Source organism: Aptenodytes forsteri, unplaced genomic scaffold (genome assembly GCF_000699145.1).
Source record: "Aptenodytes forsteri isolate BGI_AS27 unplaced genomic scaffold, ASM69914v1 Scaffold182, whole genome shotgun sequence".
In the NCBI taxonomy this organism is placed as follows: Eukaryota; Metazoa; Chordata; class Aves; order Sphenisciformes; family Spheniscidae; genus Aptenodytes; species Aptenodytes forsteri.
The window spans coordinates 1387937-1405045 of NW_008795932.1; the positions used below are offsets into that span (position 1 = coordinate 1387937).

Sequence of the window (17109 nt, forward strand, 5' to 3'; positions counted from 1 at the left end):
GAGGAAAACACTACCTGTGCTCCCGATCCTTGAACCAGTCTCTCCAGTGCCCTGAAGTCCCTTTTGATCGCTGCAGGACTTCTCTCTGCAACCTCAGTCCATGTTCTCTCTGCAACATTCAGTCCATGAATGTTCCCAACATAGGTTTCTGCTGGCTTATTCTCACAACTTACACATGTGAATTAAGTACATTTCATCATCTGTCATGGTTTTCTTGAATGAGAGAATTTTTTCCCTAAAAATAAATTTTTGTGGCTGTTGTATGAGGCCATATGAGTTATTTTTAATATTTTATGATACTTAAAAGCATTTGGATGTGTGTTCGTTTGGTTCTTAATCAATGTTACAATTGATTGCCTTTCATTTGAATAACATACTCATCTTTAAAGAGTGTTGGGCTGGAGGTCCACCAGGTCTCTAGTCTTGGTCATAATGTAAAATTTAAAAGCCCACCAGGAACTCTGTTTCACAGAGGGCAGCTGTTGAGTTCAGCAGTTGAAAAGAGTTGCTTACTACCAGAAGTCTTGTCTCTGACGGATGGTGATGAGCTGATAAAAGTTAACATAACACAGTGAGATTGTCTTAACTCTTGAGCAGGTAGAGTGAGGTTTCCTTGTTTGTTGTCTTTGAGATGTCATTGAAAAAGCTGATGTCAAGAGGAAGAGCCATGTTGGCCTTAAGACACCAGATGATGTAGGTTGGCTCCATCAACCAGCAGTTTATAAGGAGACAAGGTGTCCATTAATGATTTGCATGGGAAGGAGTGCAAGTCATTGGAACCATTTTGTGACAAAACTACTGTATTTGCTTACCCCAACTGCAAAAGCAATGTATTACATATTTGCATTTTGAATGGCTTTAGTTTTAGGGTTTGGGATGGAGGCTGAGGAGACAATGGGGAGTTGAGTCCTGCGGAGACTAAATCTTGGAAGCCTAAATAGCGATAAAGTCCTTAGTTTCTCAGTCCAGCTTGGTATTTTTGTACTTTGGGGAAGAAATGGAGGAGTTGGAACTTTACATTCTCTTAGTATTAACTTCTTAAAAAGCCAAACAAGATAGTATTTTTCTTCAAACTTTTCAGAAATAGAATATCTGGATGTAGGACAGGTCAGAAAGGTAAAAATTAGGTGTTCTTGCATTCACGTTAGTGCTTTGGAAAGAGGCCTCAGGATGAGTCGTGGCAAGTCACTGCTGTCTGCCCAGCCTCAAAACTGCACTTCATGATTTTTGGAACAGTGTCTAATCTGTAGACTTTAAATTTTAGAGCTGTATGTAATTGCCAAATCTGTTGACATTGTCTAATGTCTACAGACAGATGTGAAGATGTCTTCATTAGAAAAGTCTATGTGGGAAAAACCTGAAATCTTTCTTTTTCGGTATTGCTTTTTCTGAGGTGATCTAAATAAGTTTAAGTTAGTATATTGTAATTGTACATCATTGGGATAAGCCTTTTTGTATATGTTGTCTGTAAGAGGTAGTTTGGACCAGATGATGCCCTTCTTCACTGCACAGAAACCCCCTTGGACAGGATGAAACCATTGGAAGTCACCACGCTTGACATCACGCTTCCGCTCTCTCTACGGTCATGTTCTTAATGACAGTATTGTCTGTTACCTTGCTTTCCTAAATAATTAGATTTGTACTGCATACCAACTCTGTTATATTCTCTCCCATGCTTTTTGGCCATAAGCTGCTTCCTACCAAATTGAGCACAGAGGCAGAAGCTTCAAAACACAGGCTGCCGACATCAGTGTACACGCGTGGTGTCCCCCAAACTGGTACACTTGGAACTTCGAACCATCCAGAGCACTATGATGCTTCTTGCCAACTGGTAGCAAGGAGGTGGGGTTGGGGCTTGAGGGTTAGCCAGAATGGCTGTCAGGAGGCAGGTAACGGCAGGTCGGATAAGTTTCATGAAAGATTTGCTAGTGTACAGGTGCATTGGGATGAAGGGGCCACACTGATGGCTGTTTTGCTTTCTCCTTGCTCGAGGGTGTTCTGAACACTGTGATGGTGTTGATGATGGGAAGTAATGCTTTACTAATCTATTTAGAAAAGTTTCTTGATTTTTTTTTTTAATTTTTAAATTTGGTATTTCAAAACAATGTATTTAAATATTTTAAGAAGGTAAAATTGTGTTGGAAGTGTGTAGGGCGGTCTTGTGATCTTGGATAGCCTATTAAGCACCATGCTGTGCCATTCATTTGCATCTTGGTCTTGCTTTTTAAATTCGGAAGCTTTCTGGCACTGCTTTCAGTTTTTCTTTGCACTGTAAAAACAAAGTGATCTTTACAGCTGCTGAGGCAAAAATAAGTTTAAAAACTTAAAAAAACCATCCAATTAGGGTATGGGATTCATATGGTCAAATGGGATAGCAGGAGGAACAGTTGCCCAGTTTGCCCCAAATTCTTCTAGAAGATGTCTGTGGTTTTTCTCTTCTCTATAGAAAGAGACGCACTCCATAGGTTTCCTTCTGGCCTCGTGACTTTTGTCACCACTCTGCGATTCAGGAGTTAGGAGAAAGGAGATAAATGGACTTACTTAAATTGCATTCATGTGGCAGCAAGGTTAACATCCCTGTCATTAGGCTGAAAATAATTCTGGCGTTCTTTGAGCTTCCTGTGGTTTGCTCTGAGCTTTCAGCATCCTGTTACTAAGAACTTGTGCATTTCTTCTCATGTGGGGCTGCAGCAGACAAATACAAAGTAGAAATTATTTCAGCTCCAATTCTGTGACATGTTGTTAGCATATGCAGCCCGGAATTCCTTTGTACTGTCACAAATGCTTAATTTGCAGAATGGCGAAATAAATATTAACTGTATCAGAGTTGACACTTGGAATAAGTACACACTACAGTTCTTTAATTTGATCTCTTTCTGCATATCAGCAGAAGATGTATATGTTCAGAAGTTCCTGAAATACCGGCATCCTCGTGCAGTAGCTGGATGATTTTGTGCCAGAATTACTTTAATGTTTTCAAGCTAATATCAGTTCACATCCACTCTGAGCCTGTTTAGATCTTGAAACAGCTTGCACTGAAAATGAGTCTCCTTGTAATAATTATTGGAAATTTGAATAAGGTTTTTAATTTGGACCTTAAGCCATTTTCTTTCTCTTTTATAAACTTGAACTCGAATGACTTTTTGAGGGTGAGTTTTAGGATGCCTTCACCAGCAATTCGGAGAGGGAAGATTGGGGAAAAGAGATCTTGATGAACTCAATGTTGTTTCAATATGTGAGTGATTTAAATTTTTTAATAAGCATTGCATATGTATTCTGCACATTATGGGAGATGGATGGTATTGTTACAATATATTCTAAATAACTTAGTGTGCTAGGGGTATCTGACGCTTCATTACATGATAATTTGAAAACTAGATCATAGAGTAATTAAAAAATGTTCACCTTCTTAATGTTACCGAGGTTGAAAGTGCGCGAAACAACTGTCAGTTCTGTTCTTCATAATCATTGTGACCAAGTTTAATTCTTTGTTCTTACTCTTGTGGAATTCGGTGGCATCTGACTTTGTCTAAGTTGGATCAGGAGCAGAGAAAGCTGGATAGTTTTTTTGCTGGTCGGTCTTTATTCCATGCCCAATGAATGACCAGAAAAGGAAAAGCTTTTTAGAGAATAGTCCTCAAATAATTTATCCTTGTTTGAAATAACAAAAGAGGTGAGCTGCCGTTGGTTTTTCAGGCACGCAGAGTGCTGGGGTAATGAATAAACTACAGTATCAGTGAGGAATTGAAAAAGTTTAACACTGTTTTTTCTTGGTTTAGGCTTTATTATTCCTGTTGCCATAATTTCCTACAGGTTACATTGTGGTACAAAATATTTACGTTTTACTGCCTTCCAGCACTCATTGCTGAGGCAAAAGCAGACATTTCTTCTGTACGCTTCTTTGTGGCCTTCAGTTTTTATCTTTATGCAGACAATATTTGTTCGCTGAGTCCAACCTACACAGGGCTGTACCAAATATGTTTATATAATTGGGATCTTTGTGGTCCTTTTTTTAAAATACTTTATTTCTGCCAATGCATGTTACAGCGAACTTGCTTGCTGATAAGGAATCATTATACATCAACAGTGTATGTATTCACCACCAGTATCGCATTTTATATATCAACAAAGCAAGTTCAAGTAAGATATAATTGTATAAGTGTATACATTATATGATCCCTTTGCATAAATGGAAAAAGCTGTTACTGGAATATTTGACTATATACTTTTGAAGTGAAACAGCACTGTTTTTTAACATCAGCAGAAATAGTAAATTTCAGACTGTTTTTTTTAATAGTAGATGCATTTTGTATTGGGAACAATTTTTTTCTAGGAAGTCATGTCTAGATACAAAATTATGGTAGACTTAAAATCCATTTAAAATAGACCCGCAGTACTTTGTAGTACTTAAATACTTACCAATATAAGGCAAGTCAGAGTTACTAAGGGACTTAGTGATTTTTAGCTAAGAAAGAAATGAGCATGTTTTGTGAACAGCACTCCCATCAGGATTCCTTTCCCTGCTGCTGCCCTTAGAATTGGTCTGTTAATTATTTGTGAGGAAAATCGGTTTGACAGCCCTGAAGGCAGAAGTGTTCACTTCACAGTACAAATAGTGCTGTCACGCTGTAGCCTTGGTGCTGGGATGACAAGAGCTGCTTCTTGGAGAACCAGCTCCAGTCTCGCCCCAGGATTGTTTGAGTACCTCCAGCTCTGGGGCTGCCAGCAGGGCTGACTAGTAGATGTGTCTCCTGTAACGTGTTAACTTATAGCTTCAAACCATTCTGTGTGGACCTCCAAACATTCTTATACGGCAGCTTTCTATCATTGTCTTTCGATATTTCTATGGATAACCTAATTAGTTTAAATTGAACCTTCATAAATTTTGGGTAGGGTTGTAAGCTGCTTGTTATCTCATCTGAGACAGCAGGGACCTGGACCTAGAACTCATTCTGTTCTGACACGTGCATTTATCCAACCTGGTTTTGGCCAGGAACCTATGCAGCAGATGTAAAGTGTATATAAATCGAGAGTTGCCTTTTCTGTCCTTGTTCTTCCTCCCTAGTGTCTGTGGAGTTTGTCAGTATTGTATGAAATAATATTTTATGAGGTTTTACTTTAAAAATTGCAGTCGTGGCTTGTGTAGGAGGCGCAACTTGGGTTAGCTGCAGGGGAGATAACTGCGGTGTTAACTAAAAAATCAGAGCTCTTAGTCTGTAGACTCAATACTGTGTCTATAGAGTTTATAGCATATCTAATGTTTATCTGCCACCTAAGATGTAATGAAACTTAAATCTTTCTGCAAGTATTTCTGGTGGTCTTAATCTGTTTCATGCCAGAGGCAGAGAGAAATAATGCATTCAATTTTGTCAAATTAAGTTTTTACTGTGCATTAAATTGATTAAATAGAGCAGCAGATTAAGGCGAAAAATACTATCTTAAATTGCAATTCAGGACTGATAGAATCTTAATGATGCCAAGCTGAAGTTTTTTCAGTGGGTTTGTGGGTATGAGAATCCATTAATCATATATGCTAGATTTCGTGTGTTGCTGTATTAGAAACAAACTATTTGACTTGCTCACTTTGCTGATTGATATGAGTACTGGCCGTGTTTGGAAGTCGCAGCAAACAGAATATGGAGGTTGCACGCGTGTTGTGTTCTGTCAAGCCAACTGGGTGTCTTGTTTGATCATGTTCTTGCAGAGAACAGGTGTGTTGGGGGTTTTCCTTTTACACGAATGACAGTGTCTTTTGAGAGTTGCTCTCCGACGGCTACACGACAGAACCAATTAGGAGAAGAAAGCCTGTCTCATGTTGTGTACTGAAATTCTTCTGTCTGCAGTCTTGTTCCCCCACTACCCTCTTTTTGTCCTTTGTAATCTAGTTTTCGTCAGTCATCTCTTCTGGTTTCTTTGTCCTGGTGTGTCTGTGTTTTCCTTTTGCTGTTTTTTCTGCCTGTGGTTCCTCCCCACCTCACTTGTTGTCTTTTTTGCTGTCTTAATTCATCCTTCATTTCGTATCCATCTGGAAAACTGTATGAAAGGGGACAGAAGCAGAGGAGAAGCTAGGGAAAAGATTTTTCTGTATTTCTGCTGGTGCATCTGCCTTGTGTGGAGGGGGAGGGAGGAGGGAACTGACCTAACAAATACTGCTATCATGAAACATAGCAAGAAAAATTAATTATGTCAGTTTAGACGAATGCATAATAAATAGCTCTGTAATGACTCTTTTGCCCTTTCCTGATTTGTTGTCTTTATTTCTGTTGCCCCTAAATTCCTATTTCGGACCCTGACGTAGGCTCTGTGTCTTTTTGGCTTAAAAATAATTATGTATGGTTGTGTAACGATAGAAATAATAATGTTTGTTATTATCTCCTTGCTAATTCTCATTGCCCCGTGTCTGCTCTGTTCTTTGACAAATAATTTATTCAGTCTAGATGGTTCTTGAAACAACATTCCTTTGTGACCTAGGTTTTGGAAAGCTTTTCTGACTTCTTCCAAAAAAAAAAAACCCAAACCCCAAAAAACAACCAAACAAAACCAACCCACCAGAATTACACTTTGCAGCATGTTGTGCCTCTAAACACAACAGTAGTTGGAAGCGTTTGTAATCTGTGTCCCTAGTAAGAGGCGTAAGACTTGCTGAAACAACAAGATTACATTAAAGGAGTCTTCCCTGTGCCTGCTGGTGGTGTATTTATTGGAAGTGTGTCTGGCACACTGAGCATGCTGTCCTCAGTTCTCTGTTATGTCATACATCGTCAAGATCCAAAACTGTCATGTCTCACTGGAGAACTGATTTCAGACTCTGTAGCTCTTGCTGCAAATGCCCTAAGCCATATGCTTGTGGAAATGCCCGTTTGCTGTAAAGGGATGTTATGCTTCACTTTGAGAACAAGCTCTAACTGCAGCAAAATTTTCTCCATCCATAGTATCACTGTTAGACTAAGAAAACACCAGTATTCTTGTTAAAAATAGATTTCATCTTGTTTATTGGGGCAGATTTCTGTACAGAACAAAACTTCTGCAGCTGCTGTCAAGCTCGCTTTGAATGCCTTGTAGTAATCCCATTGAGATCAACAAAACGTTTTATTTTTTAGGCACTAAGTAAGTTAGTCTTTTCATGCATGCAAGTGTTAACTAGTAACAGTCCTTTCTTAGGTAAGTACAATGTATGTGCAAAGATGATAATCTTCTGTTAAACTTTTTGTCAAAAACTACTTTGTGTGTGTTCTTTACTGGAAAGCTGTCCTTTAAATTTTTTTCCTTCTCCCTCCCTCCCTCCCTCTGTGCTGGTTGCATTGATTACCTTCAGCCTTCTTTCACTTGTCTTGAATGTTCTGTAACTTCAAATGAAAAAACTTAAAACTTTAATTCCAGCTTCTGAAAAACTGCTGTAACAATGGAATCCATGTGTGGTCCATAACCATGGAAACGGCATAATTTTACAGTGGTGGAACATGAAGGGAATGACTCTCCCAACTTTCTAAGAATTGTCTTAAAAAAAAAAACAACCAAAAACACAACCCCAAAAACTTGCAAAATACTGTTTTAGTATTCCGAAAAGAAACTGAGTGTTTTTTTGTTGCATTGTTAGTCTGTTACTCTAAATCTAAATCCTTTTGAAAACAAAACCCCCTTAAAAAAAACAAAAAACAAACCCACCAAAACAAACAAACAAACCCACCGAAGAAAGCAGTCTTCTCTTACATTGTGTTCTGGGATCTGTAGCTCCATTTGAGTTATTTCTTAGTATTTTGCCTGAAGTACTTTCTCCTAACTCTCTCCTGTTCTTGGTTGTGTCCTTGGTGTTCATTTCTGTACCTGGAAAAATGTTTGTTTTATATTTTGAAACATCTGCATGCTCTTGCTGAGTTCCTGTCATAACTAGAGTGCAAAACAGCTTTACTGGCATGCAGTGCTAATTTGTATTTGAGTACAGGAACGATAAAATCCTGTCACCTTTTGAAAACGTGGGTGACTTGTGGTGGCACACTGCATGTCATGAGTCTGTCATGGAAGATGACAAGGGAAATTCAATGATAGCAAGCAATGTCAAGACAATGTGTTTTTTTTGGGGAAAAAAGAATAATCCACTAAACCTATCGCTTTTAAAAACAAGCATTCTGTAGTACCAATGGGGGGGGTAGCTAGACGTGTATAGAGTGCATGTCTACAGCTTTCCCTAAGCGTGCCTGAGGGCCTGAATTGTTAGGTTCATAACATGTCACAGTATTTCCATCAGGAAATCCACCATGTGATTACATAGAATCATAGAATCATTAAGGTTGGAAAAGACCTCTAAGATCGAGTCCAACCGTCAACCCAACACCACCATGTCCACTAAACCATGTCCCTAAGCAATCACACGATCACTACATGATCACAGGTCATAGTGCTGGGGATATTCCTGATAGATCTGAACCATTGCTAGCGTACAGGTGTCCCTCCTTAAACATCTTAAGGTGTTTTAAAGTTTCCTGGGCTTGTTCAGTTAAACATGTGTCCTTTTGCTATAAGCCATTAAAGGATAAGAACATTCCTATAATGTAGCTGACGTATTCTTAAAACTGCACTTCTGACTGAGTAGGTATTCTTACAGGTCATGTCTAAAGCTCGTGACTGTCCTACGTCTTCACAGAGCCATGACAGGGAGTTTAAGAACACAAGAGATGCTGCTGGATGAAACCAGTGATCCCCCAGCCCGGCAGCGTGCCTCGGTGGCAGCAGAAGGTGTTATTTAAATACAGTTTGCACGCCTGGCCCTGTATTTCCTCAGCATCCCCATTGCGTCAGGGATGCCAGCTGGTACCTCCCTGACTAGGCCTTGTCATCTTTCCTTGTCAACCCGTTGTGAATCTGACAACTGCCTTTGAACTTGCTGATGGTACGTGCCTCCACACCCTTCTCTGGCAGGAACTTCAGGAAGCCCACTGCCAGCTGTGAAGAGAGGCACTCTTGCTGGTTTGAAGCTGATCTCCAGTAGTTTCCTCAAATGCCTCCTACTACTCATACTGGCAGGATCTGGCAAACAGTGGTGCTGCATTGATCTGCTTTTCCTTTTTCTTTTCTCTTCCTCCCCCCCTGGCTTGTAAGCTGTGGTCGTATTCACTGTGAGCCTCATGTCCTCCCAGCTGAGGGATCCCAGATTTTGTAGTCTGGCCTTACGTGGCAGCTGCTCCATCCCTTGATCACTTCAGCTGTCCTGCTCTAGACATTCTCTAACTCTACTATGTATTCCTTCTTGTGCAGAGACCAGAACTGAACACACAATGTGGGTGCTTTATTATTTTGTACCATAACGTGTTTAAGTACCATGTTTTCAGTACCCTTCCAAATGATACACAATGTTTTATTGCCTTTTTTTGGTCAGCTACTGCACTTTGAGCTGATGATTTCAGAGAAAACAGTGACTCAGCCTTCCTCCCGCAGTTGGAACTGGAGAAAGTGCAAGTGTTAAGTGGTTAAGGAGGTATTGCTCAGAATACTTTTTTCCCCCCTAGATGCATTACATCATGTCTATCTACGTCAAAGTGTATCTGCTGTCTTTTAGCAACTTGCTTCATATTGTGAGATCCTTCTGAATTTTTTTCCCATTGGCATGGCTTTTGTCTACCCATAAGAGCTTAATATCACCTGCAGACTTGAAGATTTCACTTACCCATTTTGTGATGCTGAATAAAACCAATTCTTGGGGACCTTACTCCCAACTCTTCTCTATCCATACCTCTCTTCCCCATAGGCAAAACATTTATATAGAACGTGTAGATATTGAGAATAAATTCTTTATCTGAGTTGCTCAGGTACTGCATGTTCTGTAACGCACTGTAATGAGATTGATCCCACCTGCCCTGAGTAATGATTGAGTAATTTCTTTTGCTGCTCTTAACCTCCTTGAATGTAGCTTCCACCAGCACTTTTTCATTTAATATCTTACTGTTCAGTATGCCTGGTCTAAAATTTGGCTACTGGTGGCTGGATAGATAACTTTGTGGACATGCTCAGTGATGCGGTGTAAATGAATTTAAAGTTTCTAGGTGCATGCTCTTTTAGTTCAGGGCAGAGTTCAGCTGAGATGAAGGAAAATACATGTGGATTACTCTCAGCATCTTAATCAGAATTTGGATTTTTTTTTTTCAATTTCAAAAACCTAGTATTTAAGAACTGTAAGCAGAGTGATTTAGGAGGAGTTTCTCTCAGTGGGAGAGGGGAAATTGTGATTGGAAACTGTTGAAAGACTTCTTGTAGATGCTATAAACGAAGGAGACTAAACATTGCTTTTGTTTTTAAATCACGGTGGGTGGGAAGCAGAAGGCAGGTATAACAAGATTTGGGGCAGTGAGAAGAATGCAATAGTTAATTAGCTACTGATTTGTCAATTTGTTGTCAGTTATGGAAGCAAATATAAACTGAACATGTTCCTGAGGTACAGGACAAGTTAGCTGACCCTTGTATTGCTGTAATAACATTATGCTCATGCATGTTTAAAGCTATTTGAGGTATGTCAGATAAGGTGGTGATCACACTGTAAATGTGCCTAGTACATATTTTGTCAACCAAACATATAATCGGGGGGGGGGGGGGGGGGGGGGGGGAGGTAAGAGTTAGTGTTCTGTGTGGTACTTCAGTTGGTGCTCTAATTTTTCCTTGCCTTAATTTTGTGTTTCTTTCGTGTTTCAGAGGCAGCAGCTTGCATTAAAACTGGTAACTGGTTAAACAAAACTTCTCAAAAATATAACACAGGCTGTGCATGTTTCCTGAGGAGGGCCTCATACTGGTTCATTCTTGGCTGTTTGCTATCTAACCTTTTCAACAGACATAAATGAGAGCATTAAATCGTTACTGCTGATATTCGCAGTTCAAGCAAAGATTTAAACAAAGATAATAAAGGACTACAGTGCAACATGGATCTCCTATGAAGTAGGGTTGTAAACAAAAGATGTGTGGCTTTGTACACTGACTTTCTTCTGCTCTGGCCAAAGCACAAAAAAAAATGCTGGCCAGTTTTGTGGATGGAGATGTCTGTCCTATAATTGTCCTGCCCCACCTCTCCTCATGGTAACAGATAAAAATTTACAGTAAATGGTGGATGTTTGGCTGCTGCTGTGCCTAAGGCAAATGCAATAAATACGTCAATAGGGGAAAAAACTCTAAGTAAGCAAATGGTATTTTTAGTGCTGTTATGATTGACTTAACGAATATTGTGTCAGGTATTGGTGTTTGCAAATCGGGGAAGCTACTAAAAGCAAAAATAGTTTGAGCATCCAAAGACTTGTAAGGATGATCAAAGGTTTAGAAAAATAGGCCTTTATAGTAAGCCACTTCTGGCTCTTAGTCTACATGGCTAATAAAAGATTTGATTGAGTCACTCTTTAAAATCGCCCTAAGATTACCTTAATGGGAAATGATATAGTAAAGGGCTGTTAACATTCAGCTCTGCAGACTGCTAAATTAGAAATAGGTTAGATTTAGGTTAGAAATAAAAGATGCACCTTTAGTGATGAAGGAAGAAAATACATATATGGAACAATCTAACTGGTGGCTTATGTAATCTTTTAATCATATTGTAAAACTTTTTAACAGCTTTTTCTGTAGCAGATATGCTGGCAGAATGAATTCATCGTATCTCCGATCTTTGCTCGATAGATTGGATAATCATGGATAAATCCTTGAGTTTCTCAACAAATGTAATTTTACAAAGCAGTTTTTTTGAAAGGTGACTTGTGTTTTCTGCTTAATTATTTGCTCTTTAAAAAAAGGAAAAGTATTTTGACATAGATAATGAGATCTCAATTTCATTAAAGACTAGAGGAACATCCAGCCACCCTTTTAGCCTGCCAGAGAATAATAGGAAGGGGGGCTTCCAGGCTGTTGAATCCAGCCTCTAAGACAACATCCTTCAGCATCAGTCATGCAAAGGCTAAAAGCTGAATACATGCCTGTGTTCCTAAATGATTTTGGTACTGCTAGATAAATAGGAAAATTGCATCTTATGTTGAGTCTGTGATATTCCTCGTTCAGTTGGAAGGATTGTTGTCGAATGACATGTGCTACTCAGCTTCCTGGAGACTGTGGTCTGTGGTTCCTCGTGTGCTCTGCGAGCTTTTACTCTTCACTGGAATGAGAGGATCGGTTCATGAACTGGATATCTGAATTCATTTCAAGGGAATACTGTTAGGTTAGAGGCAGTCCATTCCCGCTACAGGAGAACAGGATTAAATTTCTTGTGGTCTGCTGCTTACCACAGCTCTGGAAAGAGATCAGTGCTGCAGATGGGATGAGAGTCTGAGCCTCTATAGTTGTCCATGGAGCCATATTCTCATTTTACCTTGAGGTAGGAACATGAAGCTCACAAAATATTCCTGTTTTTGATGATTAGATGTTACTCTTGGAAAGAAGATGTTAAAGTTGCGGCTCCATTTCAAAGAAAACATTTGAAGAAAATCTGCAATGCAAAATGCATAGTTTCATAAAAACAAATCTAGTGTTAGAGATATCCAGTAGTCAAGGCATCCATAAATCATAGAAAAAAACTATTTGTGATGGGATCCACAAAGCCTATTTGAGGACTATACTGCCCAAACCCATCTTGGTGGGTACAGAAGTAATAGTAGTAGTCTTTAAAATATAGTCCTTTTTTGTGTGTGTGTGTTCTTCAGTGAATTCCTGTAGGTAACTGATTTACTTGGCAAGGTTTTTTTGGCTAAGGAACTTTCTTATTTTGTAGCACCTCTAATGTCATTACAGCTTCTTTCTTGTTCTGTTATTGTCATCTGTGTATGGTATTACAGAAACCTTGGTTGGAAAGGACCTCTTGAGGCCATCTACTCCATCCTCCCAATATCTATTTAGAATAAAAATAGTTTTCCTGGAGAGCTGGTTAATCTTTACAAAGTATGTAAAAGTTTGTAAAGAATATGGTCCAAAAATTATTTTTCTTTATGCCTATTCAAACTGACAGTTTGTTCCCTACCTAGTAGCACGGTAAGACGTGCAAGAATATAAATGGAGAACATGACTGATTCCTTGAAAGTATCAGCCGGAGTAGAAGCGCGTGAAATCTGATTAATTTTTAATTGCACTTTGAAGAACTACTTTGGAGCGGATAGGAAGTGTAAGGTTGGTTCCTGTTGTACAGCTGTAAATGTGGTTTGTGGGACAGCATTCACATGCATTCAGGAAATGAGTTGTAGGAGAAAAGTCAGTCCAGACCTCCATTGTGTGAGGGAATGCTTACCAACAGGACAGCTCCCCCAGATGCTCTCAAGTCTCTCCTTACAGTCACAAACCAGATTAGGAGCCTAACTCTTCTTTTTTCCCTTCAAATCTCAGCATTGAATGACTTTCTCCTATATAGAGATCTGAATGCTATAGTGTGCTTCAAGAAGGGCAAGCTTTTGCACAGTAAAGAAGGAGAGTTTGTAAATGTGATCTGAAATGAGTAGCTATCTCAATGCATAGTCTCAGTTTACTTCTCAGTGAATGAAGTTTTTAAAATGTTGCCAGAATCCACTAATCTTTTTTCAGTGTTAGATGTTAAATGAAAACCATATTTGGATAATAAAGCTAAGAAGTTTCAAGCCAGAAAAGATTAGAGAGCACTGGAGAGGCAGGGTAAACCCAAGGGTAAGAAATACCATCAAAGTTCCTGATGTGACTCTGCAGCTAATAAAAATACATGAAGGTAATGAACATTCGCTTACTGTTGTGGTGTCTGAATACACAAACATACACACAAAAAGGTGGAATTGTTACTTTTATCTTTGGAATTGTGACAGTGTTTGCTTAATTTTATGCTATTATGAGTTGATATTTCTGTAGTGGCTGGTGTTTGCTGGACTGATTAAGATGCATTAGCCTATAGAGGCTTAATGGAAATCTTTGAAAAATATGATACAAGTAACTTGCTAAGTGCATCTGTACAATTTTGAGTAGACTGCTATGACCTTCAGGCTTCAATTTCTTTTGTCCTACTTGTTTTTAAATCTAGTGTGTGTCCATTAATCATAGAAAACAGTCTCTCTTACACTAAATTGTATTAGAAGAACGTGTACTTGCAGGAAGCTGTTCAGTATACTTGTCCCAGAGGTGTCGCATCTCCTCAGTTAATGCACTTATGGAACTGATTTGCAGTGGAACATGGAAGTAAGAAATCATTACAGTGCTTGACTTAAATATAGTAATGTTGCTCATCTTGTAGGTACCCCATTTGGCTAGGACCTAGTGCAGTAATGAGATCTATGTCAATGCTGGTGCCTGTGCAGGGAGACATCCCAGTGGAAACAGCAGCTCAGGTGTTAAGGACAAACACTAGAATATGATCAAGACTGTCTTAAGTTAAAAATACGCGTGTGTCTTCGCTGCAGAACTTTCCCTGGAGGTGTTTGAAATTGCATGGCTAGGTTCCTGGAATGTAAATTAACGTTTTCTGCCTATCTGTGTGTGTATGATAACGTATTTTTCTGGTAGTTATGTTTACTGCTATTTTCTTGAAATCTGTTGTGTAGGCACACTTAACCAAATAGTCTGCTTCAAGAATAATAAATGCTGTGATAAAACTTTTCCAGTACATCAAGTTTTAGAAGAAAATTTTAATGCAGCTTGTAATTTTTTCTAGTAACTTAAAATTAAAGAACATTGAAAAATATTAAGTAGAAATGGAACTTCGATATTAACTTCCATCACTGTAGAAAAAATAAAATCAAGTGTTGTATTTTCTGCTCTGCAATTTTATTTTTTTTTTACTCAGGTGACTACAATTGTTTGTATTGTATAGTCTAATGACAAGCAGGAATTTTTTTGCAACTTTATAAAAAAAAAGTGCATGGGAACTCTCAAACATCTGTAAACAAACAAAAAGATGCAATATTTCTCTTGATTTATTTGACTTTCCAAGTTAATTGTCACTGCAACTTGTTTTTCTGCTGGAAGAAAGCTCCATTCCACATGCACTGATCTGGATTCTGTGCAGAAGCTGTTGCAGGAGGCAACTTGAGGCTTTTCCTTCCTGCAGTTTATGCAGCTTCTTCCTGTCTGGTTTTCTCCTGTCTCAAGGCATTTCTTATTACGTAAGCTGTTTTTTCTCATAAGCAGACAGCATGATGATCATCTTTTAAATGTACCTTAATAACTTTTTAAACTTTGTATGTTCTGCCAGAACAAAGCATGCAGTGTTTTCTCTGCTGGGGTGTCCTATTGCTATTTTCATTTTGCATTTAAAGTGTGTGTTAAATTTATTCTGCTGTTTCATTGTCTCCTCAGAGTACCACAGTTCAATTTTGAATTTTTTTAGTAGGCTGCCTTTAAATTTCAGGTGTAATTCTCTTTGGTATTCAAGTTTTATCAAGCTTTGAAGCCACAAACATGGATTATAATTGAACGCAAGCATGATGTTAAAAATCTGTTGGTGAGAGCAGGGCTAATATTTATTAAGCCTTGTTATTTCTTCTAATAGGTAGCAAAGCAGTGGCCATCTGCCCTGATCATCTATGAATCTGTTCTGGCTACACCTATGGTTAAAGTTCAGTTTCCATGTGGATTTTGTACCCAAAATGACAATTTTATTACTCAAGACTGCTGTCTCCTCTTAACCAAATAACCGTGCAGACCTTTTTCTTAGGTTCAGTTCAGTTTCTTACTCATTTGTTTTACTAGTTCCCCTTTCTCATCCCCCCCATAGTTGTATTTATTTCAGCTTTTGTTAACCCCTTGATGTGTCTCCCCAGTCCTTGTCCTTACAGACTTTGAGTAATTCTTTCTTTCTAGTTCTTTGTGGGTTCTAGTTTCTGTTCTGTACTCTGATCGGCACCTCAAAGTTCCAGTTACGATCATGTGTGCTGAGATGACAAGTAGATGTAAGAAAAGCAGGCAGAAGGAATATAGTGAGTTATAGTTTACATAATTACCTATTTAAGAAAATTTAATGTATATGCATTTATACCCATCTTTCTTTAGGGTATAATTTTTAATATGACCTATTTAGACTCTGAGACAGTGGTTCTTGTAAAGTTGATTGCAGCTCAAGACAGCCTTGACAATTACTATAAAAATATCCAGCAACTGTGTCTCGTGCCTCAGTGACAAAAATCAGTCTCCTTTCTTTTAAAATTACTTCTTGTGTTCCATATGTATCCATTTGTAAGCTTGGCTACCTTTTCTCTAAAGGTTTAAGAATAAAGAAAACATACAATAATGTCCTCTTCATATGCAAACTTACCCTGACATTTTCAGCTCTGAAATTATGTAGGTGATAATGGTGAAATCCTGATGTAACACTTAATTTGTGCGTAGTGACCTGTATTCTGCTGTAGTAATTACACTTATTGCCTAACACTATAATCTTTGTCCTTTGGTTAGGTGGGCAAAAAGTAATCTTGTTAATGAACAGGGTGAGACAAGGAAAATGCTTTTGATTTGCATGTGGCTTGCCTAGCAGCTAGCAAATTGCTTCAGATAGTGTGCTTTATTAAACAAGTACAGCCTTGCAGAAAAATGATTAGGCCAATGCAATTTTAGAGCTATTTTTCCTTCTGTTTCTAAATGTATTTCTTTATTGTTACAGATATTTCAAGACTTCCCTTGCCAGCAGGTAAGTTCTCTTCTTTCATTTATGTCTTGATGTGACAGCAGGCAGCTTTTAAGGGCGTGCTTGCAATATAGTCATGCTTTTATATAATCAGAATATCGGTTCTTATTGGCACTGTCATGGTACTTAGTCATGTGGGGATCTGAGGTCAAAACAAAACCTGTTGAGGTACAGATTTTTTTTTACATTTGAATAATGTATTTTGACAGGGGGAGGAGGTAACTGAGATATATGCAGTTGTTAAATATGTGTGTGATATAGTTAATGCTTAAAACAACTCAACCCAGCGTTGTGATACAGCTGTCAGAAGAACAGATTAGCGGCAGCCACAAATAGTATTAGTGGTGAATCAGAGGGACAATGTGCAAGGAAACGTGGGTGGGTGGTTTATGGGTGGAAGGAATCTCCCTAGGTGCTACTAGGGAAGGTGACAGACACGTTCACTTGCCTGGGGTCACAGGTGGCTTGTGCCAGCGCTGGAAATATCCCTTTGCTCTGTTGGACCCTGTGTCTCCTATCAGCGG

The 17109-nt window shown here is 38.7% G+C and overlaps 1 protein-coding gene across 10 annotated transcripts in view; it reads left to right on the forward strand.

Moving 5' to 3' along the window:
* Nucleotides 1-17109, forward strand: part of PTK2 (protein tyrosine kinase 2) — a 215895-nt gene that overhangs the window by 13127 nt on the left and 185659 nt on the right. For 9 of the 10 annotated variants that reach the window (XM_009285068.1, XM_009285070.1, XM_009285071.1 and 6 more), the window contains exon 2: nucleotides 16562-16588. The gene's annotated coding sequence lies outside the window, so the exon portion shown is untranslated. Of the gene's footprint in view, nucleotides 1-15027; nucleotides 15069-16561; nucleotides 16589-17109 lie in introns of those variants that run through there. The other variant, XM_009285069.1, reaches the window with a different exon arrangement.